Here is a 12403-nt window from a genome sequence, read left to right as displayed (position 1 = left end):
ATCTGTTCAGAGAAGCTTAATGATGTGAAGAGCTTAAGGCCGCTCACTTCTCAGTTAATGAGACCATTACTGAAGACAATATACAAGCTGGGGGTGGTGCTGTGCAGGGCCAGGAGTTGGGCTCAATGATCTTTGAGGGTCGCTTCCAACTCTGCCTTATTCTGTGATTCTGTGACTCTGAGAAGCTGGATATTCTTGCTGTTGTGCTAGGGGCAAGCAAGCAGAGGAACCATCCTGCTGCCCTTGCTCATTCCAGATCACAGAGCTCATTTGTACCTGGTTAAAGTCATATACACTATGTTTACATGTTACCAACCTGGTGATTTACAGGTAGGCACAAAGACCAACTGTGGCAGCAGTTTCAGTTCCTACATTTGTGGGCAGCTACTCTCATCTCCTGGGAAGTTGGCTGCAACATTTGCTCATGCTGTCACCTGAGAGGACACCTGCAGCTGGGTTCCCACCCTGTACGGAAACCACCTGGTTTGGGTACATACTGGCAGAAGAGTGAAGGGAAAGCTGCATTACTACAGAGTTTTTTCATCTAAACACTATCTGAGAAAGCAAAAAAAAAGTGCATTTCTATGAGCCTGTAGTGAAAAAAATAGCATTTCTTAAAAATCACATAGTAGCAATGAGCCTTTTGCTTTGGCCTTCAGTACAAAACATTTTCCAAACATACACCTCTCTTTAGAGATTTGCAGAGTACAGGGGAAAGGAATGCAGCCCAGCAGCCCTCATCATTATATAAGAAATTATTTATTCATAGTTAAAGTAAGTGCTACATTTTGCTGTGTGGTGAAAGCTAAGCATAACTAATTTCGGATTTTTATAGCTTTTCAACACGAGCATGACAAAATGCCATATGGCACTCTTGTAACTCGGCAAAGTGTCCAAAACCAGCATGATTCCCTTTCTAACCCACCTGGTGAGGTGCACACGTGCAAGGCCACGTCCGGGCTTGCGATGGCCCCGTGGAGCACATCGCCCCGTGGAGCACATCCGGGCTTGGATGGCTCCCCCGTGGGCAGCCCCGAGCCCGCTGCCGCCCGCCCCCCCCCGGGCGCCGCCCCACCCCCCGCCCCCCCCCGCCAGCTGGGGACCCAGCCGAGGAACCGCGGGCAGCCTGCGCAGGCACTGCATTCAAAGAGCAAATATCAGAGAATGGAATTTGACCCAATTTGTGACAGGATCTTCTTTGCCTCTTGCTGCCCTCTGCCGTCACACGCCGGGGTGGCTCGGAGAGGGCTGCGGAGTCCCAGCAAGGCTGGTCACTGCGGAGCACCAAGATCTGCCGGGGCGGAACAGCCCGACAGCTGAAGCGCAGCCACGCAGGTAGGGGAAACCGTCCAGAGAGTTTGTAAACCTGATCGCTGTGAAACCACTCGGAGGTTTCTCCTGTGTGGGAATCTACTTGCTTGGTAGGGGCAACAGGGTGACGCGCAGTGCATTGGCTTGGTCCTGTGCAGTGATCTGGAAAGGGAGAACACACAGCAGCCAAGGGACCTGTCGTGTCTTGGCTTTTCATATAAAAACCTACGTCACAATTGCAATGGTTTCAAATGTTTTTAGCGTAGCAAATATAAGTTCAGTTCACAATACTTTTATCTTTAGCAATAGTAATCAAAGGCAATCTGACTATTACATTAACTCAGTGTGCTGTGTCTCTCGGGTCAGCCGCCTCTTTCTAAAAATGCACTCTTTCTGCAGTAACAAACCACTAGCTAGAGCAGAGGTGACACTTCAGTGATATTTCTCAAACACTTTTCCAAATGTGTGAATGTACTGAGAGACTATCTGTTTGAGCACCTACGGACCCAATGGGAGCTGTCTTGCTCCTCTGGCCAGCCCGTGATGTTGCTTAGAGTCACATCACCAAGGTGCACCCAGCAGACACTGAGATGCAGAAGAGACCACCTCAGGGCTATCACAACCAGAGCACACTGGTGGTTCATTCCCCCACGTTTGCTTCAGGTGCCACTTCTTCTTCATGCGTCTTTAACAAGGAATTGCATGAGATCTGGGTTACTCCACAAGATTTCTGTTTCTTTAAATGCTCACTTTGATACCTGCTCTGTTACATGTATTACAAAGCACTGTTTTTCCAGCCTGTCCTACAGAAGATACAGGTAGCACTGAAAGTCTTGGTGCAATTGCAGCTCTAAATGCAGCATTATTTTCATCTGTAACTTGATTGTGTCAAGGTTTTTCTAGATTAAAAAATGGTGGTGGTGGATTGTAAGCAGAGCTGCGGCATGCCCAGGCGGACAGTCTCCCTGGCAGACTTCCCACTGCTGTTCTTCTATTATATATGCTACTTCATTGGGTTTTTTTACTGTAAAAATAGCATTGGCAAATAAGTGTATCTTACAGCAGCACCTGCAGATCACCACATGGTAAAATGCTCTCAAACACAGATGACAAGTCTCCAACTCTTATGCAATAATCTAGAAAACTGTCTTTTTTTTTCTCAAATCTTGGAATAGGCCCTGATAATTCTGTGAAGTGGTTTAGGGCAAGGAAATACTTATTTTACAACACTGGAGAGTGTTGACAGCTTGTTCTTTGACAATTTGTTGTCAAGTATTCCTCAGAAAAGGTGGGAGTTTTACAAGGAGGAAAGAATACCTGCAAGAAGGCCACTCCTGTCCTGGAGTGTTAGTTGGATGCCAATAAACTACACTTTCAATCCCAGACCTTGGTTTTAAGGGCACCACAGGAAATCGGGTGCAGCCCTCAAGGCGCTGGAGCCCTCCTGTCAAAATTCCACTCACATTTTTTTTCCTGCAGATGTCAATTGTAGCCATGACAATGGCAGAGGGAGAGATTGGGTGGTGAGGAGTATGATTTGTCACCTGGACTGAGAGCTCAGAGAAGAAAACTTAAAAACCAAAGGTGCTTGAACCATCATGAAATGCCTGATGAAGGAAGATGAGGGAAACAAATAGAGGAAGGTGGGTTAAAGCTGAAATTCAAGAAGACTGGTGCAGAAGTTTCATGGAAGAGAAAGAAGCATGCGCTCTGAGGGCATACTTGCCTTCAGATCCTGGAAAGCTACCTCAGTTTCCCTGATATTTCTATTTCTCTGATGAAAGTAACCACTATTTACACATCTGGCAAGAGAAGTGTTCCAGCCCACATATCATATTTGCCTGTAATGTAAAAAGAGATTTTCTGAAAACAAAACAAAACAAAAACGTGAACAACTTTGGAATGTTCAAGAAGCACCTCAGAAAACTGAGAAAAATGTCCAGTTTTCACCCAGGACGTTGACTAGCATGCAGTGAAGGAGGCACATGACATACACTCAGCCACCTTAATCAAAGGCAATATTGAGCCATGGCTCACTGCTTCGTTTGCCAGCAGTGAATGAGGCAAGGTTGTCAGGGGAAAGGAAAAATTATACCTTATATCATAATGTTTATAATACCTAAGAGAACGGAATTGTTATTACGTATTTAATCTGGCATTTCCTCACTTTTGAAGGCAGAATTTTGCAGTCTGAGTTATAATCCTTTCCTGCATCTCATTTAGTAAGCTATAAATATCCAGGAGAAGATTTGGAGCTCTTGATTTGACGTTTTAGGTCTGAAGGGAAGGGAGGTGGATGAGACTTGATATTCTGAAGTCAAATGAGCGATATAAAACCAGCAAATGTAAATGTAGAGACAGACAGGCCTGCCTTTGAAGCTTAGGCTTTTTTTTTAAGCCTGAATAATGGTTAGCACAAAGTAGCCCTGGCCTTTAAGCAAAGCTACAACACAAATACATAATAAATATTTGAATTAAAAATACTACCTTGACATGTTACTTTTCATTAGAGTTTGTTTTATATGCAGTCTCATTCTTTAGGCTGGGCTCCCTATTGCTTTTGGAGTGTGCTGCTCTGTTTGTTTATCCCAGGCAAGAGGGACTCTATATGAAAATATGCAACAAAAGAATACTGCAAACTAGGCCTGGGCAGAGCCATTGACATTTGCACATGAATCATTGAGATCACTAGCTGGCCAGCTATTCCCATCAATGACGGTAAGTTGCTGCGCAGCATTTACTGTCAGCCAGGTCTTCTTGGCATGTGCCTCTCTAGGAAACAGGAATGAGGTTAGCCAAGGTATCTATTTACAGCATTACTAGAAAGGTAATAAAACAGAATAAAGATGACACAGGGAGTCATTTACTTTAACAAGTGAAAATTTTAATGTACGTGGAAGGGAATTTCAGCTTGAATTTCGAATATCATGTTATTCTGGACTGTTTCATGACTACCATATCCATTCTGTTGCTTAAAGGGTTTTGGCTCAGAAAGCAATTTGGTTTTAGTGTTGCTATTTATACATATGAACCTGCAATGCATAATTCATGCTAAAAGCAATGAGACTGTGCTTTTGGATTCAAGACTAATTTATTTCACATCATGTTGCTAAATTAAAAAGTAAGAAAAGATTTTGGGGTGGGAAGAAATGAGGAGGCACATGAGTTCCTCCTTTTCTCATGTTCTGAAACAGATAAAATTCACACCATTTTAGAAGTAAAAGAAATCATCAAGTCAAAACATGAAGCTGCCTTGCAATATGCTGGGACCTGTCTGGAAGAGTTACTAAATTACAAATACTAACAGCTTAAGTGATTCCATTGTTTGCTTGTTTTTATTGAAATGACAGAAAATGGAAAAGCTGATGCATAAATACATAATCATATTATGTAACTGTATTGATAAAAATCTAGTAGGAAAATGGGGGATTTTCTTCTACAAGGAACATAGAAAGGTATTTTTCTTTTTTCCCAAGCCCCCCCAACTGAAGTGAATCGATTTATTTTCAGACTGCGGACACACAAATATACTTTTCTCAGCCCAGTACTTGGCTAAGAAAATTTGTGCATGGGATTCATGCTATTTTCTTCAAGCTTTGGTAAACTGGCAATAAAGCTTGAAATGCCTGTTGCAAAAGGTGATGATCACTGGGAGCATCAGTGTTCCCACATGCAGTGCCTGAGCATGATCTTGGACAGCAAGGAAGAGGTGAAACTCTTGACCAGTGATCTCCAGCTTGGGTGGTGAATGCAAGCCAAGGCTGTAACACATATTTTTCATGGTGCTGTTTCATGCTTCAGATGTGTCTCCCCAGGATGGTTCCAGCAGCCAGTACATGCCTGGGAATCACAACTGGGTTGGTGCAGTTCCAAATGTGCCAAGCCCATGCCTGTAGGAGCTTTGGGCTCAGTGCAAACACAGAGGATGTGAGGCAGGCACAGTGCTGCCTGGCGACTTTGCTTTAAATGCTATTGCATACTAGAAAAGGCTTCCTTAAGGCAGGATTTCCTTCAACACAGGATGCAAAAGTTCTGTTTATGGGCAGATTTCCATTATCCTTTTTCACGTTTCATTTAAAGGCACCCCCTCCTCCCCAATTCTCCTTTGGGGAATGATCCTTTATATGTTTGGTCCCAGTCCAGGGATGAGCTGTGCATGGTATGTGGAAATTGTTGGAAAACTCCCTTCAGCTATTTTTGAGGTACAGCAGTGTAAAACAGAGCCCTTCACTCCTCCCATGCAGATATGCACTTTTTTTCAGTTTATTTCCATTTGTCTCCCGTCAGTTGCTGAGTGTCTGTGACAAAAAAACCCATCAGAACTAATATTTCTCACCAAGTCCCCCAAGGACTTCTCATGGCAAAGTCAAGCTAAGATAACAGGGAGTGCAATGGAATAAATCTTATATCAATTCTCTTTAATAAAACCTGAAGATTTGCACACAATGGCAAAAAAAAAAAAAAAAAAAAGACTGAACAAAACACAGTTCTTTAAGTTTTTATCATTAAACTTGTGTGAATGTTTTTCTGTTTAAGAAACAGCATTTTTAGTTGTACTCTGCCAGCTTATTTTTATTTTGCTATGATTGATAAAAAGGAAATGTTCCAGAAATGGTTTTTTCCTTAACTAGCATTTAACTGAGACAGAAAGCAAACCTTTGTTCCACATCTTTTTCTTTGTTTCTCTGTTTACCAGTAAAGCTTATCTTTAATCTTCAACAGCTTTGGAATGATGGGGAGAAGCTAGTTTGGTGGCATCTTAAAATAAGGCACACCTGTGAAAGCAGATCACTGGCCCAAAATAAGCTTGTTGATCTCACATTAGTGTAAAACTGTAATTCCGCTAGACTCACACCAGTGTTTCAGAGATCAGCATCTGGCCGAAAAGACTTAAGCATTACATTTTTGGAGGTTGATGTTGATGCTGGCTACAGTTTGGTTTAATTTAATGAAAAAAGATACTGTTTCAACAGCTGGACAATCAACTCCAGACAAAGCATACACGACATTGTGATTACACTACATTATATAGTGGAAATCAGTTGCAATGCTGTTCTGGGGGTGAAAATCCACATCATACAGTTTTGGCTCCAAGACACAGCCTTCCACTTTATCTCAGCATTGCACAGAGCCTACAACAATGCCAACATCCTTCAGTGTCACCCAGATGGGCAATTTAGGCAAAGGCTAATCCTAAAACCAGAATGAAGGAATCCACAATGGGGAAAGCCAGACAAGGCTCAAGGATGGCTAGAAAAGGCTTGCCCTGTGGGTGTTATTTGGAAACATGGTCCCTCAAGTATTGACTGCCTAATTCTACCACAGGGATCAGACAGGATGAAGCAGTTTTATTAACTGAAAAATTAATTGCTGTCTAATAGGGGAGAACAGGGTCAATAGCCCTTTGTCTTCACTTCCTTTCTGTAGCATTCACGCTCATTAGTTAGCTTCCAAATCTTTTTCCCTTTTCAGATTTGTTCACAGCAGCAGAGAGCCAGTAAAACACCAGAGCAGGCATACTAACAACAGACTTGCCAAATGCACTCTCGTGACACATTTTCAGTCCTGTATTTATATTGTCAAGGCCTAAATTCTTGATTTTTTTGTCTAAACAAACAGTCAAAATGTTGAAGGTGTATCGGGTCTCACCATATGGTGAAAGACCTGGATTCTGTAATGTGGTTTATCAAAGCTGAAACCTCACAGAGGGTACTTTTTCATCTCATGTATCCATTTGTTTTCAGTGTTTCGTTGTTTAAAATAAAGGCGGAAGAAAATCTTACTTTGAACTAGGTATCGCAGAACATCTTATGCTTCTGTGCCTGGATACCCCTCCTATTTTCCACAAACAAATTTCTGAAGGGTAATTTTGTGGTGTTTTCTAAATGGACAGCTGGAAAATATAGCCATAACCGTAAGCCACCTCCATTGATCTTCAGCCACAGATGCTGTTGCTATCTGTCCATCAAATCCACATGCCCATAAACTGTTCATACCTAACTCAGAACCAAATAAGAGTTTTTTCTGCACACTGTTCAGATGTAGTCTGAAACTGATGGTAGAAAAGAGCTACAGGAAGTGCTGATGTAGTTTAAATCCTGCCATTAGGACTGTTCTGTGCCTTCAGATGGACAGGGAAGAGCTTGTTTGAGGTCCTCTGGGCTGCCTGTTCCTGCCAGCAATGTGTGTGCCTGCCTGGAGGGAGATCTTGTGCTGCAGCTCGAGGATCATTACAGAGTAGCACACAAACTAATACTTAAAGGCAGCCATGGGGCTACTGGGAGTGTGGGAAATGAGGAGGCAAAGCCAGAACAGAAGTGAAGGATGGTGTTGCCAAGGAAGCAGTGCAAGAGGCAGTAACTGGAGCTGGCAGGAGAGAAAAGAGACAGTAGAAAGTAAGTAGAAGGACAAGACAAGGCAGCAGCAGGAAAGTCAGTCTGCAAAAGCTGTAAGCAACTACCTTATTATTTTGATTTTCTGGCTAAAGTCTCTACTAGTCATTCCTACATCTGGCCCTACCCATGGCTGCTAATGTGCAGTGATTGAAAAGACATTAACTCTTGATGTCTAAGACACCAGTAATAGGGATTCAGCATGTGAATGTTGCTATTAAAAACGAGCACCATTTTTCCAGCATAATCTTCTCTGGGATTAGATTCCAGAGCTGAAATCTCCTTCTGCTGTTGTATAACTTTTCATCTATTCCCAGAAACAAATAATTTACTTACGTAAGTATTTTGAGACCAAGATGGAAATCTGTTAACTTTTTCTTCAATCCCTCAGTGTAAGGAAAACTTTACAGACTGGATCATTATTGCATTTTTCTTCCAAGAAACTTCCAGTTTGACAATGTTCATTTTGAAAAGTGTAGACTTCAGAAGAAGTCGAATTTTCTAAACTAGAAAAATTATAAAACCAGTTGTGCCCTAAAACATCCTGAGTTTGGCCTAAAAGCCCAATACCCAGCAGAACCCTAAGCCCTGAGTTTGCAGAAGGGTACTGGAGAACTCTCACTCTATTTGTACACGAAGAATCGGCTCTTGGTGGGATTAAAGCCCTTATTTGAAAGAGATGTCTTGAAATTGTCATCACATCTATGTTTTGTTTTGCTCTTTCCAATCAAATATGAGATTCTTATATAAGCAAATGAATGCCAGGAGTGCTTTTGTCTCAAATAAAAAACCTAAGCCTGCTGAAACTTTCGAACTTAAATGGAAAGAAAGAATCTGCTAAATCTACTCAGATAAAAGTATTGGATACTAGGCTAGTCCAAAGAAAAATCTGATTATTAACAGTCTGACTTTTCTATTTTGAGGAGGTGAAGAGGTCTTAATTTTGGTTATTGCTGTATGCTCGTCAAACAGAGAGTAGAGACTTTCTTTTCAGGTTAGTAATTTGTCCTGGTGCCCCAACAGAATAGTTTTATCTATCTCATCTTTGAAAGGATCTAACACTATGTTTTTTTTTATTTTAGAAAATTTTTAAAACTCTAGAATGTTTCAGCAAAATACTGTAGTGAGATTTAGACGAGACTTCTCTTCATTCTTTACTTGCCCTCACTCATGACCATTGCTAGAATGAGCTGACCCTTTCATGTCTGTGTTGTCAAAGTTAAAACAGTGCCACGTGCTGGTTACTCCCTGCTGAGCCCAGCAAGAAACTTTGCAAACATTACCTATACACAACAGTCACATACTTCTAGACATCCCAGGGCTCTCAAGATTCTCTTGTTTGCCCTCAGATTTCTTGTTGCAGCTTCAGCGCTGCCTACCTGAAAAATCAATAATTTCTGAGGGCCATACTTGGGTGATCTGAGGGCCATACCAGTGTAGGAAGCTTTCTCTTCACATCCTCAACCGAGGCCCCAGAGGGGCAGCAGACTTCATTAAGTCGGTCAGGTCTGCATATTGGGCCTTCTGTTTCCCTTAAGAGAACCTCCTCTGACAATGACTGTCTTTTTCTTTATGGAAGTGGTTTTGATGAAGGGCATACACCTCCTTAACCTCAGCAGCACCTCCATGCTGTATGAACCGTTGTCCTTGTCATTGCTCAGTCCCACTTGCAGAGCCTCACACCTACTGTGCAAGGGCACCTGGGGACGTGGGGCCTGCTGCACTGGGCAGGAACTTAGGAGAAGCTTTGCCAGAAGGAAGGCAGAGCAGGCCTGGAAAAGGCTGCCCAGTGAAGCGAAGGATTCTCTATACTTGACAGTTTTTAAAGCTCGGTAGACAAATCAGTGGCTGATCTGCTTTCACTTCAGCAATACATCTGCTGTGAGTATGAGGTTGAACCAGAGAACTCCACAAGGAGTTCTAGCCAGCAATTCTGTGATTCCATAATTCACTGGAGAAAGTTCAGGAGTCAACTAGGAAAAGTAGTGCTGATGAGAAACAATATATTACACCTAGATATTATTTTCTCAGAAAACTCACAGGCAAATAAAGACAAGTGACATTTAACTTTGCAATGAATGTAAAAGAAGTATGGTAATGCTTACATGCATAAAGTGCATTTCTTCAAACTTCTAAGTCAGAACAGCTTTGACAAAAAGCATCAAGTTTATAAGTAGATGAAGCACAGAGACTGTAACCAGAGGAAGATGAGAGAACCTTTGTTCTCTCTGGTACAGCCTTAAGTGCTGCGCTTTCAATGTTTCTCAATGCTGCTGAGAAACAATCTGATTTCTCTTCAACAGTTTCATTAGCCCTTAGGGTAAAATCTCTCTAAATCAGGGTGAAAGTTACCTATATAATGGTCAGTTGTAAGAAACACTTAAGTTTATTATGAGAGCAGATATCTGGAAGTACCATAGCTTTCCTTCCAACCACCAGCACGCGTCCCTGTCCAAAAAAAGAGCACCTGCAAGGCACATGGGTGGAAGGGTTTTACTGGCCATTGTTTTGTGATCAGTTGGGTGTCTATGAGAGAGAGACAAAGAGATCAAAAGAAGAGACAGATGGTGGCAAGGAAAAAGCCAACAACACAGACATAACAAGGGCCAGGACTGTGCCTCTGAGAAAAGCTAAGAAAAAAAGGGAAAAACAGCTTTTAGAGTGTTTAATGGAAAATAGACTTGAGCTGTAAACAGAGGCCATGACTTTTCTGCAATTCTTTCGGTGTGAAGAAAAAGAGGCCTTTGTACTTTCTTTGCAATTAAATGGGATTGCATCAGAGGAACCTCATTTCAGAAAACACAAATTTCTCCTGGCTGGAACTCCCTATGACCCAGGGGTTTTATTTAAATTTTTACCCAGCTCACGTAAGTTTACACAGAGTCACCTTGAAAAGCAATATTATTGCTCTATTTACCCCTAAAAGAGCACACCCAGCTCAGCAGTCAGTCAATTATGTTTCTAACAAGCCCATTGCTGTTACACTGAAAGAGCTGCAGTTCAAGAGGGTTTCAGACAAGCTGGTGAAGTGGTCATGTAATGGGACTGGAGTCAGTAGTGCAGGGCAGAGTGCTGGTGAGTGTGTTTTTCAGTGGCATCTTTCTCATCTTGTACTTCCCTTGTTTTTTGTCAAAATGGGTCCTGAGAAAATGCTGGAACTGTCAGACCTGGAAAGGGACAGAGACCACTTGCCCTGATACTGACAGTCTGATTTTTCGAAATGCAAGTGAAAAAGGTTCTGTCTTCCCATTCAGGAAATTGACTAAACTGGGAAAACTGTCTATTTCCTCATTTATACTCCTTCTGATCTACTAGATGTTCATGGAATACAGTTAGTGAGATAAGAATTTGGGGTAATTTGTAGATGGCAGACAGACAATCTTAGAACAACTGAATTGGTAAGATTTGAAAAGCCCTTTAAAATCATTAATTCCAACCGTCAACCCAGCACCACCATTATGTTCACCATTAAACCATGTGCTCAAGTGCCATATCTGCACATCATTTAAATACCTCCAGGGGTGATGACTCCACCACTTGCCTGGATGGACAGCCTGTTCCAATGCTTGACAACCTTTTGGTGAAGAAATTTTTCCTAATATCCAATCCAAATCTGGCGTAAGGTTTCCTCTCATCCTGTCACTTGTTAACCAGGAGAAGAGGCCAACTCCCACCTGGCTGCAACCTCCTTGCAGGCAGTTGTAGAAAATGGTAAGGTCTTCTCTGAGCCTTCTTTTCTCCAGGCTAAACAACCCCAGCTACCTCAGCCATTCCTCACAGAACTTTTGCTCCAGACTACTCACATTTTCATTGCCCTTCTCTAGACTCACTCCAGCACCTCAATGTCTTTCTTGCAGTGAGGAGCCCAGAACTGAACACAGAACTTGAGGTATTGTCTCACCAGTGCCAAGTACAGGGGGCCCTGGCGCTGCTGGCCGTGGTATTGCTCATACAGGCCAGGATAGCATTGGCCTTTTTGGTCACCTGGGCACACACTGGCTCATGTTCAGCCACTGTCACCAGCACCCTCAGGTTTTTTTCTGCTGCGCAGCTTTCCAGACACTCCCCCAAGACTGTAGTGTGACAGGGGGTGTTATGACTCATGTGCAGGACTCAGCAAATCCTATATACAGACATGTCTTTGGTGTACCTACACTGTGCAGAAAAGATGGCATGCTAGTGAGATGAGCAGGTTGTTTTCTTCTTGCAGCTCAACATAACTCATGCTTGCCTTGTTTCCTGCACAATGTTCAAAACCTGCTCTGAAGACAGTACCCCTGGTTGCCGTAACAGAGCTTCACAGTGAACTTCCTGCACAGTATCACTTCAAAGTGATGGGCTTGCAAGTATCCCTTCATATTGAAAACTGGTGAGTCCCAGGAAGAGTAAGGCCAAGCATAACCATGTTGGACACGATTTTAAATTCCCCAAACCAGATTTTTTTTGTATACTATTTTGTGTTTGGAGCATGGCTTCCCTGACTTCAGCTGCAGCTGAGAAAGTTCAGCATGCCTACAAGTCCTGCACTAAGAATAAAAGCAATGTAAAGTTATTGACAGCTTCTGAAAAGATTGGCTCGAGTGACTCAGCTATCACCACATGGGAGCTGTTTGACAGAAAAAGGGAGAGTATCCAATTCTCCAGGGTAGAACATCACCCCCTTGCCATATGTTATCTTGCTAAATTCTGTCTCATTCTCT

The 12403-nt window shown here is 42.5% G+C and overlaps 1 long non-coding RNA gene across 3 annotated transcripts in view; it reads left to right on the top strand.

Moving 5' to 3' along the window:
• The first annotated feature begins 1090 nt into the window (after positions 1-1090).
• The window catches only part of LOC108449170, a 16439-nt gene continuing 5126 nt past the window's right edge, over positions 1091-12403 (top strand). For all 3 annotated transcript variants that reach the window (XR_001865307.1, XR_001865306.1, XR_001865305.1), the window contains exon 1: positions 1091-1335. This is a non-coding gene — a long non-coding RNA (uncharacterized LOC108449170). The remainder of the gene's footprint in view (positions 1336-12403) is intronic.

The sequence above is a fragment of the Corvus brachyrhynchos genome, unplaced genomic scaffold, assembly GCF_000691975.1.
Source record: "Corvus brachyrhynchos isolate BGI_N302 unplaced genomic scaffold, ASM69197v1 scaffold17, whole genome shotgun sequence".
NCBI lineage: Eukaryota > Metazoa > Chordata > Aves > Passeriformes > Corvidae > Corvus > Corvus brachyrhynchos.
The sequence above is the reverse complement of the archived record's forward strand: the minus strand, read 5'-3'. Positions and strand labels throughout refer to the sequence as shown.